Raw genomic sequence first — 21,482 nt, forward strand, 5'->3', positions numbered from 1 at the left:
ATAACTAACAAGATTACATTGAATAGTGCAACATTAGTATGTCTGTTTGCAATCTAGTTTTTCTTGGCTGTCGTCTACAATGTCGCGTGCCCTCTGTGTATTAGGGTTGGCATTTTATGATTAAACAAGAAAATTTTATTAAAAATTTTATCTCGCGTTTTTTTGCTGTCATTATTTTGATACTTTACCGTTATCGTGGTCACAGACGATAATCGACGTTATAATTATGTCTACGACTCGAGATATCTGTAAAAAACTACAACTACAAGACATTATAGTTTAGTCTTTTGTATCTGAAAATTGTATAACAATATTCGAACTTTCTGAATCAATCTTTGGAATAGAGATACCTGATGTTGTACACTTTGCAATAATTTTTTTGCACATCCTTCAAATGAAAACAAAACGTTGCCGTATTTAAGCTTACTTCTAAATCTATATGTAGCGTTCAGTAGAGTAGATAGAGTTAGTAAAGTATGTATATCTCGTGCGATGTGGCGATAGAGACGGGACTTAGTAGCCGAAGCGTCGAGCTCTACCATTTGTAGGGACTGTGTTGCTATCTATTTAGCATTTGCAAGAATAGATGGAATTTAAAACACAAATTAATTATAAAGTGTGTCTATTATAGTTTTGTAAGCTACGCGTGTACCACGTCTTCGAACTAATTTGATTTGGGACGATATATTATACTGGAAATTAGATCCCCGATTGCTTGAAAATATATTAATTGTCAAAATGTGGTTCTTTAATTTAACCTTCTGTAACTTCCTTGAATGTATGTATCGTTTTTATTATTTCTTTTTAATATGATTCTTTTCTTTCTTTCTTTCTTTCTTTCATTCTTTCTTTGGTAGTAGTAGAAGTAGTTTCTTAAAATTACGATCCAGAGTTTTAGCGTGATGCCGTGATGGTGAATTTGCATTAACTACGTGCGCCACAAATAGATGAATAACTCAATAACTCATTATCACGCCATCCGATTTCGATGATTATTGTTTTTAGTGTATATTAATTTGTTTTGGAATATCTTTTTTTTTCTATTTGAAGTCGGTTTTTGTTAAAGCATGTCTATTTACAATTAATGTTAACTGGAAATGTCTATATTGAAAAATGATTTACGCTTCGGTTGTATACTATATGTATTCACAGGCAATATATGTGTTTCTTTAATGTATGAAGTTGCGGGCTTAAAAAATTGACACGCCAATATGATTTCGATTTTTCATCGGAAATTAAAATAGGGAAATTTATAATATTGTGTTTACAGCTTGGCAACACAGCCCCGAGTGCAGTGTCCAGTGTCCTTAAGCCCGTAATTAAAAACAGAGCTGTCCATTTATCGAGGTACATGGATTATGCTGCACTCATTTCACTGGGAAGTCTACAAAAAAAGAAGATTAAAGCATTTTCATTATTATTATTTTTGTTTTTCCTACCTATGCTGATAGCCTTGAGAGGCTATTTCAGCTTCACCCTAACGTTTGTAGGTGAGCTCACGGGGCTTAAACCGGAAAGTTACTAACATTGGTCTTAGCAAGAGCAGTGCTTCGCAGAATCTTCCACCGGATCGGAAACGCGATCCATTGAAAATATCCGGCGAGAAACTTAGTGGACTGTGTTGTATCTATGGGTTAATTCGCTCGTCGAGTCCTTCATTGAGCCCTTCATCGCAAGCGATGGGTTCGACGCGGTGACCGGTGCTTGTGGTACCTAAGAGCACTGTTAATGGGTTGGGTTTCATTATTAATGGTTTACAATGGCTGTTACGCGCTGGTGTTCGGGATAAATAGAACCTTCACCGAAGTACAAATTAAAACTCTATTTAATACTTCAAATACTTTACGCCTCTCAATTCACTTCTTCCGCTTCGCTTCAGGGGATCCGTTCGCTGTTTCGCTTCGAGTAGATGCGATTAATAACTGCCTTCGTGGCATTTCTGCAACGCTTTTATAGTCGACGAGATGTGATTTTCAGGGAAGTGAAAATTAAGACTGTTACTTAAAAAACTAGTATTGCAAATACCAATAACAGGTACTCACACATACCTATTGTCCGTTAACGCTGATTTAGTTTTCACAACATTAGAAATGTCACGCTGTTTACAATACACGTAGTTGGATGTAAAATATTAAAAAAAAAAAAAAACTATTCCTATTCTTACTTTAACATGTTCATTTTGCGGTGTCCAGGATACCAGCGCCCCGTCACATTTTGTTGGTGTCACAATAGGAGACTAAGGGATTCATTAGAGAATGGGCATTATCGTTATCTGACTGTTATTGCCAACGAAATTTTCTGGTGACAGGGCAAGCCCACAGGATTAGGCCAGCTTTCGAATTTAGGACCCGTTATTGAAATATTTTTAAAGGCAACTATCAACTATCACGTAATGGTGTCGCTCAACTTTATGCAATAATTATGATTTTAATTTTTATTGCTAAATTACAACAATATATACCACAGATTAGTGTGAATGTATACGGAAAAACTTGCTCATTATCCATTGAACTAAGAAAATTACCGCAATAAACAAAGCATTACGAGGCTTAATTGTCATTAATGATCATTAGGACTGGTCTAGCGAAGCTTCCGTTTAGAAAGCTCGCTAAACTATGCATCTTATTTATTAGGTTAGTACAAAAATATAATACCTGTATTACTATTGGTGCTATTACATAATCAAATACATGGTATAGGAAATCTACTAACACCAATATTTGTTGTAGAATATAATATTAATATTAAATAATTATGTATTTTTGACGGTAGGACGGAAGAGTTCGTGGTCGGTCATCGACCCTTCAGCCGGCAAATAATGTTGCATTCCGTTGCGTGCTTAACATACGAATATGATAAAACTACATACATAATAGCTAAGAAAATAAATGTCATTCGGTTGGTCCTCTTTCGTATAGAACTAAAATATATTATTTGTTGATATTATTGGTTTTGTTTCAAATTCAGAATAAATATGCGGGTTCTTGAATGTGCCTATAGCGACATTAATAGTCGTAATATTTTGAAGGCGACTGATTTAATTTTCATCATTTAATCGTAATATATTCTATACTTACATGTATATAATTAAAACTCGTTACGTTTGTCGATTCAATGATCAACAAGTGACATAGCATATTTTTTCCCAAAAAATAATATTTAATAAAGTATAATATTTAACGATCTTACATCAGTATGAACTGGTGGTAGGACCTCTTGTGAGTCCGCGCGGGTAGGTACCACCACCCTGCCGCCTATTTCTGCCGTGAAGCAGTAATGCGTTTCGGTTTGAAGGGTAGGGCAGCCGTTGTAATTATACTGAGACCTTAAAACTTATATCTCAAGGTGGGTGACGCATTTACGTTGTAGATGTCTATGGGCTCCAGTAACCACTTAACACCAGGTGGGCTGTGAGCTCGTCCACCCATCTAAGCAATAAAATAATAATAATAGATACAAACGCAACCTGTATACTCGTATTTAACTTTGTGAACCTGAAGTTTATAAAAGTTATTAAACATTGTATTCAAAATATCGATAATTGGAACGTAAATTAAGAAAAACCAAATCGAAATTCTTTTTGTGTAAAATTTTAACATTAATTAAAATTAAATATTTTAAAATTTGAGGGCTTTATGTTTACGATTCTTTTGATATATGAAACTTTTTAAAGGTTTTTTGTCATTAACTATTCTCTAATTTAATTATTTATTAAGTTTTTTTTATTTTTTTTAACGCTTTGAATACATACCTACAAAATAACACTAAATCTAGCACAAAAACAACTTCAGTTACACATGCAACGTCAAAATATATCTATTTCTTTGTATACAGTACAACTTTTATGCAAGTTACGTGCAAAGAGGCTGTAGGTATACCAAAACAGAATGTATTCCAATGAACACGAGTTCGATCTTATAGTTTGTCGTCTTAAATCTACAATGTAAAGTCTATCGAGTCAGGAAGTTTAATAAACATGCAAGAAGAGGTGCTAGGGAAGTAGATATCTTTAAAAAGTATCAAACACCAGTTGAGATTGGAATGGTTTGAAATTCTTAGCTTTCTATAGAGAGATTTTCACAGAAATCATCGTGGTCTAAAGGATAAGACGTCCGGTGCATTCGTGTTGAGCGATGCACCGGTGTTCGAATCTCGCAGGCGGGTACCAATTTTTCTAATGAAATATGTACTTAACAAATGTTCACGATTGACTTCCACGGTGAAGGAATAACATCGTGTAATAAAAATCGAACCCACAAAATTATAATTTGCGTAATGACTGGTGTTAGGACCTCTTGTGAGTCCGCGCGGGTAGGTACCACCGCCCTGCTTATTTCTGCTGTGAAGCAGTAATGCGTTTCGGTTTGAAGGGTGGGGCAGCCGTTGTCAATATACTTGAGACCTTAGAACTTATATCTCAAGGTGGGTGGCGCATTTACGTTGTAGATGTCTATGGGCTCCAGTAACCACTTAACACCAGGTGGGCTGTGAGCTCGTCCACCAATCTAAGCAATAAAAAAAAAATTGCAGGGCTTAGTACAAAATATAAGAACTCTTTTTTTTTTCCATGAGACGGGGCGATTAAGTTAAGGACATCATCCAATTTCAGTTCGGTGGTCAGAATCGCGTTGGGCAGAGCCTACAGGGCCATAACATACGATCCAATAATGATCGCGATCCTCAGATATGACCGCAAACAGAAATAACAGTTCAAAAATTAATGCTTTTTATTGACTTGACAAGGCAGACTTGTGATTAATGTTAAGAACACGGCATGAGTCCATCTTGAGATAATAATATGAGGTCGAGGTTCCATAGACACAGCCCACTGAGTTTCTCGCCGGATCTTCTCAGTGGGTCGCGATTCCGATCCGGTGGTAGATTCTGCGAAGCACTCTCTTGCTAGGGCTAGTGTTAGCAACGCTTACTGTTTGAGCCCCGTGAGCTCACCCACACGTCAAGGCGAAGCTGACTCCATGAGCGACGATAAGTCTCTCACCATCACTTGGGTCATATGCTCGTCTGCTTACAAGGCAATATATAAAAAAGAATTGCTGTTCGTTAGTCTCGCTAAAACTCGAGAACGGCTGGACCGATTTAGCTAATTTTGGTCTTGAATTATTTTTGGAGGTCCAGAGAAGGTTTAAAAGGTAGATAAATTTGAAAATGCTCGGAAATAAATAAAAATAAGAATTTTGTTTTTCCTTTGATGTGTCCCCCGTCGGACGGATTCCTTTAAGTTTATTTTATACAAACGTTTAGGTATTTTATTTTTAGATTGAGGCACTACGAAGTCTGCCGGTTCAGCTAGTAAGGCAATAAAAAAATCTAACTCAAAAATAGAACGCGGGTGAGTGAAACCGCTGAGAACGCACAGTACACAGAAATCACACCCAACACTTAAAATATGTTCAACTAATAATAAATAACACTCAAACATCTAATTAGTTTCACAACTGTGTTCTTTACATTTACTTGGCTATGTACTAATTAAATTGGCGTTCATTTCCGTTCGTATCCACATGCTTATACTTCAAGATGAACCAACTTTAAATCTATATATTAATATGTGAAGCAAAAACTTTGTATCCCTTTTTACGAAAATTGCGCGGAGTGTGAAATTTTCCACACTTATAGAGAATATAGAGCAGAAGTGTACAATGCTAATATTTTTTTTAAATAATGCATAAAAGATACATTAAATCAATAAAGAAACATTACACACACTACATACCATGTATTTGACGCACACACGCATGCATACTATTTATTGTCAAACTTTTGTTCTTGACGTCTGTTGTCAAATTGAGATTAATAATATTGTTTGCCTTTGTTAATATTTTTATAGTGTAGTCTTGGCGAAATTCATGATTATAGAAGTATAAAATGCAATCATAATAGTGTACAAACTTACAATTCCAATTAATTATAGTCGAATTTCGACTACTGCGGGACCTCTAGTACATTTAAAAATCAAAGTAAATAAGAACAAGTTCGAGATTCGAAATACAGTGTATAAGTTGTTTGTCCTTGTAACAAATGTATTTTGACTCGATTTTTCTCTTTGTCTTCAATGTTTTGTTTTATGTTTCAGGTAAACAAAACTGTTCTGACTTAACTAACCATGCTAAGTAAATGGTGTATTCGTAATTCCATTATTTAAAAAAAAAAAACAACCAAAGACATCAATGCCAATAATAATTGATTGTGCCTTGAATTCTATAGGACGGTCAAAAAGTAATCGCTTTGAGCAAATAAAATAATTCAGCAGTAACGTCCAAAAATAAAAACAATTACCAAATCATATTTTTGAATACAAAAGAATTTCAAAGAAGGTCTTCGGAATAATATAATTGGGCTCTTATTCTTAAGCCCGAAGTACAATTGTGGGAGTCTTAATGATGTTAATTTGTATAAATGCCTTCAATTATTGCGAAGTAAATTAAAAGAGATTTTCAACGAAAATCGACTGTTGGTTTCAATTTTGATACGCACAAACGTCATGGAAACAATAATAGTACTATTTAAATATAAATTAAATATTTTTATTTCACATAACTAGTTAAAATCTACACACATTCAAATTTAATGTATATAAATGAATACATTATTGAATTTATCCTTTTAGGTGTGAACACAATTTGCATGAGGTCAGTTGTGAAGTGGTCAGAGGCTGATTTTTTATTTATTAAATAATAAAATAACAAAGTACATAAATATAAAAACTAAGAAAAAAAAACTGCTAATAAAAACTAACAAAAAACATTCAAGAATTTAAAAAAAAGAGGGAAATTATTGTTCAATAAAAATCAAATGAGGTCTACAACTCATTGATTCAATACGCTCGAGTGATTTGACGTTAGCAATCGTTCGTCTCATGCGAGAATTTGTAATTTCATAATTAGGCACAAAAGAATTTCAAACCAATCTCAGATTGGAAACAAACAGGTTCGAGGTTTACACAAAAAATAATAATTATAGTTGTTGTTGTCAGCCTTAGGAGGTTTCTGATATAATGATATAATAATAATATTGATATCTGATATCTGATACAATTATATGATATGAATGATATCTGACATAATAAATGTCATTTTCATACAACTAGCGATAGAGATAACTGAACGAGACCGAGTTCAGTAAAATTAAATAAAAACTATTAACCCAGCACATTGAATGTTCAGAGAAAGTTGCCATCACTAAAATTTTCCTAAAATCCTAAGCCTTAAGCAGTTAAATGCTAAAGCTCTACAAATCATTCGATCTAAGTTAAGGGGACAGTAAATTTCCACGTTGTGGAGCTTAAAATTTTTATAGATCGGAACTTTTACGAGCACGCGTAAAGTCGAATATAGGGGTGCTTGTGAGGTGTAAAATCAGCCCATTTTATATACGCGAAGCTGTTTTTAGTGTTCCGAACTTTAATGAATTAGGACTGGAGGAGTCCGGCCAAAGACGAGATTTTTTTTGCTTAAGAATTACAATAATTTCTTTGATTGCCATATTTTTAAATTTATGTACAAGTCCTTATGTGAAGATGTCTGTTCGATTTATTTATCAATGCACCTACTATTAATTTCTCGGCATTGCCTTTGCTTTTTGTGGAATATCCTTAAAATAATGTTAGTAGTAGCGCATATTTTAAATTCCTACACTAGATACCACCGTCCTGCTGTCGCCTAGTGATACATTAGTGATTTTATGATAAACGAGTTCGTTACTTTTATTACGAATAAATCTTATTTATTTAAAATTATCAACCCTATTAAATCAATACCCCACGATCGGATTGATTTTTTTATTTCTGTCCGTGTCTCATGGCACACCTACAAATCAATTGCATCAGATCCCATTGCAACGATAATGGAAGTCACCTCCTTGATGCTTGCGGTTTTACTTACAATTGGATGTCTGACATTTCAAATTTATTATTTAGGATTTACTGCTAGCTCCAATGCGTTTAAAACCTCCCGCGAAATCCTTAGCAGGCATTAACTTGAATAACTAATGATGACGTATGTTTAAAATCCAATGTCATTGGTTGGAAAAAAAAATACGAAATTCCTTCGTATTTAGATTACTGAGGTCATAAAAACTGTTACGAAGACATCCGGATGGATGAAGGCAGTTAAATTCGACCATTCCATTCTTGGGTCAGCCCACGTGTTTTTTTTTTTTGCGATCGACGATTTTTGTTTTATAGAAAGTTTACGGGATCGTAAATTTTAAAAGGCCGTCAGTTAGTTTACACTACGTCAATAAATATTTATGTCGGCGTTATATTACTTTACGTTTGGTTACGGAAGAAGCATGGCCTAATTGTTTTGCCGTACCTACTCGTATGGATTGATCGGAAGGTTCCAGAGTTCAAATCCTGCTAATAGGCGAGGATTTTTAAACAAATAAGCACCCGTTTTTACGACATTCATAAATATGGAATAATATCATAAACAATAATAACTATTATTTTAATATAATGAAAATAATGATTTTTTTTATTGTTTAGATGAGTGGACGAGCTCACAGCCCACTTGGTGTCATGTGGTTACTGGAGCCCATAGACATCTACAACGTAAATGCACCACCCACTTTGAGATATAAGTTCTAAGGTCTCAAGTATGGTTACAACGTCTGCCCCATCCTTCAAAGCGAAACGCATTATTGCTTCACGACAGAAATAGGCAGGGTGGTGGTACCTACCCGTGCACATACACAAGATGTCCTAAAACCAGTAAATAAATAATAATAATTTTGCTTAATTCGAGTTAAGGCTTCTTGGTGTTGGTAATGTCTATATCTGCCGCGAAGTGGTCATGACGTGTTCCGATTCACAAAACTACGACATTCTTTATGAAATTGAGAGATTTCTAATTCATGTCTTAGGTAGGCGTTTACGCTATGGTGAATATGAAAAGAGGTTACAAAGCAACAGTCAAAAATAAAATAAAATTCTTCATTGTATATACATACGTATCCATCCGATCGAGTTTTCATTGGTACGTACTGTAATTGCAGTGTTAAATACTATTAGTCTTCGTAACACCCAAAAGAACTGCAGCTGCTTCCTGAAACGCAAATAAAAAGTTTGCTGCTCGCACTTTTTTCAAATTTAGAAAATCATAACAGAAAAATACAATCCATTTCAGCGCGAGCTCAAACAAAAAAAAAAAAAAAATAGAACTCGTACAAAAACTCATTGGTTTTGTTACTCATCAACAAATGGACCAGCCGTCCCGGGACTGGGTTGGATCCGGAAAAAACCGGCACTAATCTAGTCCGTCATAATGGAAATATGTTTATTGTGTTCACCATAGAAACTCGGATTAGTTATTTCGATACATAAAAATCGGTTTGCGTTTATTATTATAGTAAATTCATTTAGTTCGATACATTAATATATTTATTATATTATATTAGGTCTCTACCTAATAAATTTCCGTTTAGTATACAGAAATTTAAAGTCAGTTTCTTATGCATATTTTTCATTTCTGTCAATTAAAATATGTACTCATGGTATCGATGCATCTCTGTCACTAAATTCGCATTGCTCTTCTTGATGAAGTTAGGTTTACGGGGGCTTTAAAGACATTTTGGACTGCCTCTTGGGAAATTGAATTTTTTCTTCCTCCCAGAAAGTTGTGCAAACATTGGAAAAAGTAGAAGTCTGCCGAAGCAAGTTATGGGGAGTACGCTAGATGACACATAACTGCCAAACTTAGCTCTTGTAGCTTAGAAACTGTTTGTTGCGCCGCATGAGGTGGAGCGTTGTCGCGTAGGAGCAGCGGGGACGAGCTATTAACTAAAGCTGGCCGGAGATTCGCGAGCTTCTCAATCATTGTGTCCAGTTCTTCACAGTATATATCCACAGTAATGCTGGTGCTGTTTGGTAAGAAACTGTGATTAATTATACTGTATCGTGTTTTTATCGTTTCCCTATCTATATATTAAAACGTGAAGCAAAAACTTTGTATCCCTTTTTACGAAAATTGCGCGGACGGAGGAGTATGAAATTTCCCACACTTATAGAGGATATAGAGAAGAAGTGCACAATGCTAATATTATTTTAAAATAATGCATAAAAGATACATTAAATCAAGAAAGAAAACTTTACACACACTACATACCATGTATTTGACGCACACACGCATGCTACTATTTATTGTCAAACTTTTGTTCTTGACGTCTGTTGTCAAATTGAGAATAGATTAAATATTGCTTGTCTTTGTTAATATTTTTCATAGTGTAGTCTTGGCGAAATTTGTGATTATAGAAGTATAAAATACAATCATAATAGTGTACAAACTTACAAATCCAATTAATAATAGTCGAATTTCGACTACTGCGGGACCACTAGTTAACTAAAAAGAACTAGTGAAAACGAAACCCTAATCAATAGACAAATTCATTTGAATTTATAATATATTGCCTCACATACATGCATAAATTACGTTTCAAATGGCTAATATTGTAAAGGACCTATTATTAAGGAATGCGTATAATAATAGTCTGAGAAAGATAACCTATTCCCGGGACAGTACAGAGCGTCAAAAAGTCTGAAATAAATACATATTTTCGTCATTATGTACCTCGCGACCTCAATATCTTGCGGCGAAACGAAGCGTACAAACATATTCCTTTACTACCGAAATGAAACATTTTGATAACGAATGGAATAAGAATTTGTTATTTGTATTAAATTAGCGATACAGCCGGGGCCTGGACGTCGGGTAAATAAAAACTTCCCGGTCACGTACTTGGTATTCAATTTCGCTTATCATCATTCATGGGGTTTATTGAATTATACGGGTTACGAAGAAGTTTCATAATGGAGACAGGGCGAATGCTGTTATTATATTTTCTTGTTAATCCCCGTATTCTAAGAGACTAATATCTCAACGTCTTTTACTGGTTGTCGATCTAGTTGTAGAATATCTTCTGAGCCTCTAACGGGTGTGTAGCACGACCTATTTGTGCCACAAAGCTGCATTGCGTTTCCGTTTGAAGGGTAAGACAACTATTATACTATACAATTGAGACTTTGAAGTCATGTTTCAAGGTATCGGCGTGCGTTTACGTAGTGAGGTGTATAAGTCAGTAACCACTTTAGGCTAGATAAGCCTTGTGCTCGGTCACACATTAATACAAAAAAAAAAAGATCGTGGGACACTGGATAGGAACGAAGTTACTTATTATAAAAATATTAATTTTAGTGGTTCGAATTAATTCGAGGTATAAAGAAAATAAAACTGGAGGTTTTGCAACAACCCACGCTCATTCGGTAACGTACGAACTTATTGTGGTACACTTCATTCACGGTTGTTTGCATAAGAGTTAGTGTATTGCGCAAACGAACGCTCTGAGATCGTGGTCAATTAATGATAAAAAAATATTTTATTTTTTGTACGTTATTACAAAATTAAGTCGTACACTGTGTGCATTACTAATAAAAATCTTAGGTTACGGACGTTTTTTCCCGGTTAGGGTACCCCTCCGCATCGTCTCATAAGGAACTTCGTTCCAAAAATAAGTAAATATGGCGGTTTTTATTTTATTACACGATCTCACTTCGTCATAGGAGTTTTTTCATAACGCTACATGAAAAAAGCTGTCAGTCTCAGTGTGGAACTACGGATTAATCAAATGACTATGAGTGCACAGAACGACATGGATGCTAAGTCCCTGCTCGCTTCGAAATTTATCGAATTTTAAGACCCTGCTTCTGGTCTATGTATGTAGCGCACTGTATTTGAGGCTTTTTTTATAATGTACTAATAGCCTTGAGAGGCGGTTTCAGCTTCACCATAACATGTAGGCTAGCTCACGGGGCTCAAACCGAGAAATATTGCTAACACTGGCCCTAGCAAGAGCAGTGCTTCGCAGAATCTACCACCGGATCGGAAACGCGACCTACTGAGAAGATCCGGCGAGAAACTCAGTGGGCATTTGAGGCTGTGAGAGTCTATACTCTCAAAACCAAAACAGTTTCATACATATTGTGATCTGAGGGCGGAGTGAAGTGAGCTCTTGAAAAATTTGCCGAACGTCCAAATTACGCTCCCTCTACGCACCCGTATCACAGGTAGAAATCATAAGCGGGGTTATATTGTAAGCGGGAATTACTAATAGCGTTTTCAACGGCAAACGATACACGATGTTACTCGTTAATGAAAATAAAAATATACCACATATTGGTTAAACCACATATTTTTGATTACAAGACATAAAAAAATAAAACTTTAAGTGATTTAAAAGATTTTAGTGCAAACAATCATTATCTAACGGTAGGCAGCGGTAGGCAGCAGAACCACTACCCCTGGAATTGTTGTTGTCCATGAGCAGGGTAACCACTGACCATCAGGTGGGCTGTATTATTGTTAACCTACATGGGCAAAAAATAAAATTCTATAAATCATGGTAAATATGTAAGTATTAAAATAAGTGTAAAAAGGCCGGTTCTTACCAAGGCTAGGTTTATTTTTGTACAGGCTTTACTAAAAAGACTGAAGTAAATATGTCGATATATTTCATTATATCGAAAAAATGGGTTCCACTTTCTTTCTTTCTTTAAGAAATGGATAGTTCTGTATTAAATATCTTAATCGCTTGCAACATAACAAAATCGTAATCGCTCGCAATATAACCTCGACTGTATGACGTTGGATTGATTTTATCGAGCGGATTCGTTAATAGCGCCACATCGTTTGTCTTTATGCCTTTCGGAAATACGAGATTGCTGTGCCGAATTGGAGGAGTTAATTCTGTTCAGCTTTTTTCGTATCGAGAGGAAAAGTTTATTATTTGATTCTATTACCTACGGCACATCGAAACCTCTTAACCACTTCTTGATGTGAATATTCAATTTTGTTAATTTTTTTAAATAGCTAAGATGAAGAGATGACTCTTTGGTGGGGTAGACGTTAATTACCTTAACTCATACGCAATACAAGTCCGCCCAAGACAAAAATATAAAACAAAATACATCGGAAAATTTAGAATCATCGTAAAATCTCTTCAAATTTGATATATTTATTATAACATTCATTGCGCTATGTGTTAAAATTATTAGTGTTTTTTAATGGTTACAAATCGATAGTGTTCGTCTTGAAGTTCGTCTTAATATTAATAATATTACAATTTTAATTTAAAATTATATATTCCAAGACCATTATAATATATTTCTTGTTCGAATCACATCGGGAGGATCGAGGTGAATTAAAATACGCAGTAAACCACAAGGCAACTGAATGTACAACAACAGAACCACAGGCCATAACAGGTCAGTATCGCAACGAAGCGAGTTTCCACTCGCATTTCCGTCGGGTTTTTAGAACGATTTTCCAGTATCTCGTTGCCGTAATCCTATAGATAACGTTTACGCAGATACGGTATCCTGATTCTGTAATGTAGGTGGACATAACGTGCTCACACTGTGCCCTATTTTCGGGTCGATTTCGATGATACCAGAATATTCAGTTTCAGGCAAATATAGGTCATTGTTTTTCAAAACTAGTTTTACAGTTGATTCTTGCTTTTGATATTATTGTCTTTATACTATTATCGGTGTTTCGTAAAGTTTACAGTTTTACTGGTGGTAGGACCTCATGTGAGTCCGCATGGGTAGGTGGTACCTATATAATGAATCCTATATTCAGGGTGGTGGTACCACCCTGCCTATTTCTGCCGTGAAGCAATGTATTTCGGTTTCAAGGCGAGGCAGCCGTTGTAACTATACTGAGACCTTATAACTTATATCTCAAGGTGGGTGTGGCATTTACGTTGTAGATGTCTATGGGCTCCAGTAACCACTTAACACCCGGTGTGCTGTGAGCTCGTCTATCCATCTAAGCAATAAATAAAAAGATGTATTGCATTGGTATATGGATGGTATATGGATCCTCTTGAACATTTAGGCCGTGAGCGCGTTTGCTCATTTATAGTAACTAGAGGTCCCGCAGTAGTCGAAATTCGACTATAATTAATTCGAATTGTAAGTTTGTACATTATTATGATTGTATTTTATACTTCTATAATCACAAATTTCGCCAAGACTACACTATAAAAATATTAACAAAGACAAACAATATTTAATCTATTCTCAATTTGACAACAGACGTCAAGAACAAAAGTTTGACAATAAATAGTATGCATGCGTGTGTGTGTCAAATACATGGTATGTAAGTGTGTTTAATGTTTTCTTTATTGATTTAATGTATCTTTTATGCATTATTTAAAAAAAATATTAGCATTGTGCATTTCTTCTGTATATTCTCTATAAATGTGGAAAATTTCATACTCCTCCGTCCGCGCAATTTTCATAAAAAGGTTTTGCTTCACGTATTAATATATAACTAGTCAGGTCATAAGTATTGTCACACAGTAAAAACTTTTCTTCTAGAATGCTGGCCACAAAAAAGTTTATTGAATTCGAATTTCGAATTGTTCATGAAAATAAAAATGTATACTTTTAGCATTTTACTCATTTTTAAATATGGAGTGGACGCTTAAAGAAGACCGTGTTGCAGTTATTGCGTTGCATCGTTGCGGTTACGCGCCAATTCAAATTTTTAACATACTGAAAAGTTTGAATATAACCAAAAGATTCGTTTATCGTACCATCAAACGATACAATGAAGACTCTAGTGTAGATGACAGGTCAAGAAGTGGTCGCCCTCGGTCTGTTAGGACTCCAGCAGTGATAAAAGCTGTGAAGGCGCGAATTCAAAGAAATTCCAAACGTAAGCAGAAACTGTTGGCCCTTCAGATGGGGTTAAGCAGAACCACGGTGAAAAGGGTGTTAAATGAAGACTTAGGGCTACGGGCATATCGAAGAAAAACAGGACATCGTTTGAATGCTCGTCTTATGGACCTGAGACTGAAGAGATGCCGCGCTTTGTTGAAGCGGTACGCGGGGAAAAAATATCGGGAAATTCTTTTTTCGGATGAAAAAATTTTTACCGTAGAAGAGAGCTACAACAAACAAAATGATAAGGTGTACGCACACAGTAGTGAAGAAGAGAGCAACAGTATTCCGCGTGTCCAACGAGGTCATTTTCCATCCTCGCTCATGGTATGGTTGGGAGTTTCTTATTGGGGCTTAACAGAGGTACATTTTTGTGAGAAAGGTGTAAAAACGAATGCAGTTGTGTATCAAAATACAGTCCTAACGAACCTTGTGGAACCTGTTTCTCATACCATGTTCAATAACAGGCAACGTGTATTCCAACAAGATTCGGCGCCAGCTCATAGAGCGAAGAGCACACAAGACTGGCTGGCGGCGCGTGTAATCGACTTTATCAGGCCCATCCCAGCCTCATCCCAATTTGGAGTCACTCAAGACATCCTTGATTAAGGCAGCCGCCGATATTGACATGGACCTCGTTCGTGCTGCGATAGACGACTGGCCGCGCAGATTGAAGGCCTGTATTCAAAATCACGGAGGTCATTTTGAATAAACTTTAGTGTCATAAGAATCTATGTTTTATTAAGTTCATTTTGGTATATGAATGGTTACATAATGAATAAACTTGTTTCAATTATTGTACATTAAACATGTGACAGAATTTATGACCTGACTAGGTAGATAAGCAAAAGAGAGGAAAACAGGCAACTCGCTTCTATGAGGAGAAACCATGAGATATATCTATGGTGGCAATTTGAGAATCAAGGGATCCCACACCTCCCGAAAATATACAAACATACTATGTTGAAATAGTTAAACTTATCTGTGTCATGTCCTATTTTTATTATGTCCATTTTAAATGTGTATTATGAGCTTTTTGATGGTAGCGCGAAGAACGAAGTTACCTAAATTGTTTTATTGGTTAATTTTGTTTTTATTCGGGTTTAAATGAATAACAACAGTGGTTTATTAACTGTTTAGTATCTGTGAAAGTGCACAAATGTGAAAATGAAACATAGCCCCCGGACGCAGCTTCTCAGGATCTTCCAAAAAGTTAATTGAAAAAGTCTCAGTATATCACCACCATTAAAATTTGATTGAGACTACAATGTATCTATCATAATTAATACACATAAATTAGTTAAAGATAAGCAGCTCAAGCATTCAACAAAAATGTTTACGGGCGTCGGCCACTAGATGGCTTTTCTTCGATTAGTTTCTCATTGCTCCCGTAGATGGCAGTAAATTATTACCTTTCCTATATTTTATTTTTAATTAAGGATTTTCTAAATTTCCTGGCCTGGCCCTGGTATCTATTATCTCAATGTCAGGGGGTTGTCAAGCGAAGTTAGATATTAGACGTTCCGCAACAAAGAAAAGAAATAAAATTACTCGTGAAAAACTTGAAGAAGTATTGTGTCATCCTAATACGCCATCTTACATTTATTTTTCATGTGAGACTCCCTAAAATCATTTATTCTGGCTACCAAAGTCGATATTTCAATTGTCTGACTGTTTCGTACCAGAAAAGGGAAGGTCCTCGTAACTACCGTCAGTGTCCTCATTCTCCTTATTGTGAAAGTCTAATCTCCAAACTTTTCGTAAGAAAAAAAGTCGTATTCCATGTCTATCTCAATGTATGAAATAACTAGCGGCCCGCTCCGGCTCCGCTCGGTTCTTTAACAAAAATTTCAACGTTGTTTTACTTTTTTAAATAAAAGAACACTTATTGCGACATAACTATAATAGTTAGACATAAGCTGTTGCGACACTTTTTGTAAATAATAATGTGTTCTACAAAGTCGTAGCACATTATTTTATTCTATCATCAATAGTTTTCGCAGGGCACGCGATATAAAGAATATTTTAGGTAATTTTTTTACACCTTGGATTACATTATTGGAGTTTTAGTAAGGAACCCAATTTTTTTTTCAAAAATAATTATAGCCTATGTCACTCGGGAACAATGTAGCTTCCAAACAGTCAAAGAATTTTTCAAATCGGTTCAGTAGTTTCGGAGCCTATTCAGTACAAACAAACAAACAAATCTTTCCTATTAGTATAGATTAGTATAGATGTTCTCATTCTAAGTTTGCCATACTAAAAAGAATGTTTCATGAAAATATCATCAAAGAATTTCTGAATAAAACGAATTGAAGCTATTCGATTGCATTCGAAAAATTCAGTGCCATTTTCAGATGCTCATCGTCAGTTTGAAAACAGGAAAAAACTAGATATATTTTCCTTTTAGTCTCTCTGTTTACCGAAATCCATTTTCTACCGGCAACTTTTGCAAAGTAAGAATTGAGTAAAAGCGTTATCGCTTCGTTAAAAGAACATTTTTTAATACGCTTTTATTAGCTTCAGACGTACGTATGTTAGTATGTAACGGAATCTTTGAACATGATTTTGACCCCCTTCAAAACATCGGATTAACTCGAAATTTGGTATACTTATTAAGGACCGATAACATGTTAATATTAAAAAAAATATTGAAACAAATTTAAATTCAACTAAAAAAATAGAAATAAATAATAGTTTAAAAAAACTAACAAAATACGCTTTTATAAAACATCCATGGTATCAGCAGTTATAAATATTTTATGACCAGATATGAGTAGAAGGGTTATTTTGATAATATCCTGAAAAGCACCCCACGCTTTTTTTACAATAAAATAATTTTTTCTTACACATTATTTTTAATTCAAATTTATAAAATTTATTTTTTACTTGGATTTTCTATAAAAGCGTATTTTGTTATTTTTTTAAAACTATTAATTATTTACGATTAGTATTGAAATATACTTCGCTAGAATTATTAGGAAACGACTTAAAAGAGAACCTTTATCGGCCAGTTCCTAAAATCTCTTACATTAACTAAACTGTCCAGTTTTTCTGATAGAACAATACTGGTATTAAATTATCTAATGAACTACATACATGTATAAAGAGATTATTAGAAAGCAGGATCCGCTCAAGGCTTATTAAATTATGTTAAGGAAACAAGTATCAAGTTCCCAAGTTTGCTTCGCGCGATCTCGGTATCGAAGTATCCTTTCAGTGTAGGCGTAGCGGAGTTTTGTACCGCCGCGCCGTATACCAGATACACTTGCAACCAAGACGAATGGGAAAGTTTTAGAGCTCTCTCACTCGTGTAATCTTCGTTGTTATCCAGCTCTGGTTTCGGTTCGCACGTTGTGTTTTTTTTTATTTTCAAATAAATAATAGTTTTTCAAGTTTCCTATTCGATTTGGGTATAAATGTTTTGTTTGGACTGAAGGAAGAATCGAGGCGAGATACCTTTATTGGCCTTGTAGTGTAGTGGTTATCGTCGCTTATGGCTTTTTCATACCGGATCCTGTGGACCGAACGGTAAGCAGTCGACGTCGCCTTAAACACGTCATTACGGATCCTCCCGATCCATTAACGGTGCTTTTAGGTACCTCAAGCGCTAGTCACCGTCCTCGCCTGCTTTTGGGGCTTGAATACGGACGTAGTCACATCGATAGATGCGAATAAACCGTTAAACCGAATAAAAACAGCCTTATCTTTTAGGCGGCCACGACGACTTTGAATATTAAATATGCATATCTCCCGCTATCTTGTCTAGTAGACTTCTTAATGAACGTAAATATACAACCATCTTTACCGTCTTTACCATAAGGGCACACGGGGCCCGTGCCCAGGGCACCCATTCTCAGAGGGCCCCGAAACACCGACAATTTCTCTCACACGTTTATTCTCAAAACATTTTTTCGGGCACATTACACTTTTTTCACAAATCAGTAATCAGAAGGTATTTACAAGGCATATACTATGCCTATAATAGAAGATTTTGCTCAACAGAAATCCCGAAAGAAACCGCTAACGAAATCGTAACCAAAAAACCAGCAGCATTCTAATATAATTAATGACATATTATATCATACTGTATTTGATTACCTATAATAAATGGTCATACTTAGTAAAAAATGTTATTATAATTCGCTTTTTTTACTTTCCAAAAGGGCCTCAAATTCTTCTGTGCCCAAGGGCCCTATCATAGTTTAAGACGTCCCTGTAAATATAACATTATCTTCTAAATCCCGATGGGTTTCTTTTTAGCTTAAATTAAATTGCCGAATATTTTGTACATAATTAATTTATGTTAATTAATTTAGGTTTCCATTTTTTTTTTCATTAAATTAAATTTAGATTATATATGATATCGAAACAAATATACAAATTAAGCTCTTTTAAAATTCACTTGCGTTCATATCTTTATTTATTCGTATACTCGTATTCATGCCAATATGACAATGAAAATGATATGACAACTCGATATCACGTAACTTAACCACGAAACCTAAGCAATTGATCTAAAAAGCGATGCGGTTATAAAATACTTATGATGATAGATGAAAGATGATATATAAGACTATATATAAAGAGATATACTACATGAATTTTTTTTAATTTATAATTTAAGAAAGAAAAACCGACTTCGAGACTAGAATACATCAATGAAACCCAACAATGTAACCATCTCGAGTGTATGTACATTCAAACAGTAATTTTCAAAATCGACCGAGGAGTGGCAGATGTTTTTTTTTATTTTTATTGCTTAGATATATGGACGAGCTTACAGCCCATGGTTACTGGAGCCCATAGACATCTACAACGTAAATGCGCCACCCATCTTGAGATACAAGTTCTAAGATCTCAAGTATAGTCAATTTTTTCTCTACCTAATCGTTGGTGGTTGGTATCCCTAAAGGGATCTTCCAACTTCGCACGGACCAGCAGGAGAGCTCATGGGCTCAATCTGACAGAATTGCCAACGCTAGCCCTAGCAAGAGCAGTGCTTCGCATTACGTTTGTCATTATACACCTTCTCTAAAAAATGCCTACAAAAATTAATAAGACCCATGCGAATTTCATTCGGCCAATAATTAAAAGTTTATTAACTTTTTTTAAAGTCTCTACAGACTTCCATGGTCACAGAACGCACAGCGAATGGCCTGGGCGTGTTTGTATCAACAATGGCGGGTCGTGACTGCATTGCCTAACGTTAATATCGAAATCGTGTCTTTGAAATATTAAAGTCTGTGGTGATGATCTGTATTCAAATTTATATTGAATGAAGTACGTGCAATTTTTTTGATAATAGATATTTTGATAACGCCATCTTGTTGTGTCTTTAAAGCGGTTAGTTGCCCTCAATTAAGAAAAATAATATTATTATTCGCCAATAGATGTTGGGAAGAGTTGATTATTAAAAACACGAATAAAACAACATTTTCTGAAAATAAATCGTAGCTAGATCGATGTATCGCCCCCGAAATCTCCATAATACTAAATTTTATGAAAATCGTTGGAGCCGTTTCCGAGATTCAGATTATATATATATATATTAATAAACAAGAATTGCTCGTTTAAAGGTATAAGATTAAAGGGCTGAAAGGCTGTTTGGTTTAAGCGACATTTTAGCAATTTTTACAGGAGAGCCATTTAAAGCTTAAAATTTGGAAAAAATATCTAAACAAAAAAACTTCTTCAGCTATTTCAATGGAGTAAAGTTAATTGAAGTTCAATTAAAAAATTCGAATTGTTGATGCTAATACCTAATCGCGTATTAAGCGATATGTCGCTTCAATAGTCGCCTTTCACCCCTCGATTTATACATTACCATCCGTCCGCATTTTTCTCGCAACTACGAATATACAACTGCATATATTGATTCTATGCAAATGAGATTTGATTGAATTGATTCATAATATCCTAGTTCCTATCTTAACTACTGGTAGATTTAGCTCATATAAACAAGGAAAACATTGGGGTCCGGCGTAAAGAATAAAACAGAAGCTTTAATAGAGACTTGATGGGTGAAAAGCTTACGGCTCATCCGGGGTTAATAGGCACATAAACACGATAATTTTTACGATAGGACGTCTTGTGAGTCCGCACTGGTAGGTACCACCGCCCTGCCTATTTCTGCCGTGAAGCAGTAATGCGTTTCGGTTTGAAGGGTGGGGCGGCCGTTGTACTGAACGAAACAATCAAAAAAAAACCGAAGTCAGAACTGAAATATTTTGACTTTCCCTTTAATCCAGAACCTATGGCTATTTTGTAACAGAAACAGATTGATAGTGCTTACCCTTGCCGGCTCAGAATACGGGTTCATAACACCCACAAAAGTAGGCAGCACAAAAAAGCACATGAGCCTTAACAGAGCTGCACTAAGACCAGAAACAGATTCATTCGTTCATTTTTAAAGCGAAGGACGTCTTAATTGAACTAAAAACAAGACAGCTAAACGTCCCTTGTCTGCAAGAGAATTCGAAACGGAGAGAGCAATCAAAACGTCACTCTAAATTCACAGGCGAGCTTTAAAGTGCGCTATTAACGTGGCAGAGCTTCGGGTCGTCTTCAGCTGAAAAGCGTTACCGGAAAACGAATGGATAGTCGGATATTAGTAATTAAATCCGATTATTTGGACTGAAAAAAAAGTGTAGACGAAAATTCTAAGACGGAGTGATTCCGTATAAACAATCCATGATTCTATTTTGAAACTGTAATTAGGTCACTGGCGAAATATTGTATG

General features: G+C 35.3%; 1 protein-coding gene across 2 annotated transcripts in view; it reads left to right on the forward strand.

Moving 5' to 3' along the window:
• The window catches only part of RhoGEF64C (Rho guanine nucleotide exchange factor at 64C), a 165,753-nt gene that overhangs the window by 126,955 nt on the left and 17,316 nt on the right, over positions 1–21,482 (forward strand). The gene's annotated exons all lie outside the window — the stretch shown is intronic.

The sequence above is a fragment of the Bombyx mandarina genome, chromosome 11, assembly GCF_030267445.1.
Source record: "Bombyx mandarina strain Sakado chromosome 11, ASM3026744v2".
In the NCBI taxonomy this organism is placed as follows: domain Eukaryota; kingdom Metazoa; phylum Arthropoda; class Insecta; order Lepidoptera; family Bombycidae; genus Bombyx; species Bombyx mandarina.